Raw genomic sequence first — 2,202 nt, 5'->3', positions numbered from 1 at the left:
TTCTGTCACCTTTTCCTTACATTGACAGTCCATCCTGTTTGCACGCTCTGATTGGTCAGTGTCCATTTACTGCAAAGTGTTTTATGATCACAAAGCATTACAGGGTCAGCAGACACGCAGGCTGTCAGCTGAAATGGCTTTCACAAGACTATTTACCAGAACAGTGACAAGCATGAAACATGAAGCCTAATAGGCTCTTAAAGCTTGGTTTGTTTTCTTTCCTACTGAAGGCTTCTTTGAGTTTAATGCATCACCTGACTGAGACTCAGTCTGTAGTGAAATCCTGTCAATCATCTTCCACTGTCTGGTCAAGCTGGTGAAGTCATGACCTCTAGAAATAAATCTATGTGCATTTCACTAAAATAAAATAAACTCATTTTTGAGGCATAACTGATTATGCAAACTCCTCAGTGTTTAGACTTATTATCACTTAATCTCCTTTTGTTTCTATCAGACATTTGTTTCTGTTTTCTTATTGTTCCATGTATTGTTTATTAACTCTGACCAAACAAGCACATATGTAATTATATTTGTCTCAGGAAGGTTTTCTGGTCTGGGTTAATATTCAAGATTGATTTAAAGGTGTGTGTGTGTGTGTGTGTGTGTGGTTGCGGTGATGGGGCTTCATTCAGTATTGACTTTGTTGAGCTGTATATCGTGTTATAATGCCATTCACTGAGTGTTGATTTGACTCTTGTGGAAGCTATTCAGAGCTGCCTTGACACTTACTCATACAAAACTTCGCATATTTACCCAGAGCTCCTCCCTRGAGCCAWGTTCACAACTAAGCTCATGCCCAAAGTGCACTCCTCATCCATGCCTCCCCCACACAGCTCTACCAGACTAGCAAAAGTTATCTTAAAAATGGTGGATGTTCATGACTTCATTGCAAATCATACCTTCCTAATGGTCTATGTTTATAGTTTATTTGTAAAAAAATAACTTAACATCATCATACATGTATGAGAGGATGACTGAAAGATATATTACCAAACTGAAACATCTTGTAAGAGTTTCTGTACTTGCTCCAGTTCTTCAGAAAATCCACTTTCAGGGTCCGATGTGGGATCCTGAGTTGCCATTTTCCAAGACTGGTATTTTAAAATGTTGTTTCTTTATTTACAACAAAATGCAACACTCCTACAAAGGGTTGTAAATGGCATGAAGCATTGTTGTGAAAACATGCTGAAGTGGGAGTGTCAGAAATGGTAGAAGGTTAGAGACAAATGCCAAATTCAAGATGTTTAGATGGTGCAAAGTCAAATTTATTTTTGATTAGAGCATTTTCCTAGCAACTGAACTTAATATAGTTACTTGATGGTTGTATTTCTAGAATTGAAATAAGTGTCTGAAAAATACATAATACCCWTTAACTATGTGTGTCTTATGGAAAAAAACTGGAGGATTTGTGTCTTTGTTTCTGYATTTTTGTGGTGCTGCAGAAGCGTTACTACTTCTTCTTTCCCACCTGGGGTGTTWATCTAAGAGTTGTGTAGATAGGTTAGACTTGTAAGTCCTAAAAGGTTTATCGGCCCCTGCAGCCCACCTGGCCAGCTTTCTGACAACTCCTGTGGTTTGCATTGTGTTTGAAGCTCAAATCCAGGTCATGGCACAAGTCGACAGAATGCTGGATATTTTCTCACCTGCAGGCAAAGACACAGAGGTCACTATTAAGCCTCAGCTTCAGAGATTTGGCAGATCTTACCACAAGCTAACAAATAAACCGAGAAACATCAGAAGGAAAATATTTGCATTTAAAATACAAATTAAATTCATTAGTTATAATGTCCTAAATCAATTTTCATATAGTCTCATTTGCATTAGAGCAAATTAAAAAGTTTTTTTAAAAATAATTAAAATCTTGTCCTCAACAACCTTGTCAACACTGCTTTCCACGATGTAATGCTGTTGGTCTCCTGGGAGAAACTATAAAAAATCATTGTGTTTTCCAACCATCTGGAGCTGTATTCTGTTCTGTAATGACACTAACACACAACTTAATTAAAAGTTTATTTCACTTTGTATAATTCTACACTCTGTCCAGGCAGTTGACCTGGAAGTTCTCATCTTTTCTTTTCTTGTTTTTGTACAAAGTTCTTCAAATAACAACATATGCAGAATAAGAATAAAAGGAATCCATCTTAAAGGCACAGTGTTTAGGATTTTGTCAATTCTTTTAGCCGAAATTGAGATAATCACTAA

Source organism: Austrofundulus limnaeus, unplaced genomic scaffold (genome assembly GCF_001266775.1).
Source record: "Austrofundulus limnaeus strain Quisiro unplaced genomic scaffold, Austrofundulus_limnaeus-1.0 Scaffold459, whole genome shotgun sequence".
Classification (NCBI taxonomy): Eukaryota; Metazoa; Chordata; class Actinopteri; order Cyprinodontiformes; family Rivulidae; genus Austrofundulus; species Austrofundulus limnaeus.
Note: the sequence above shows the minus strand (reverse complement) of the source record.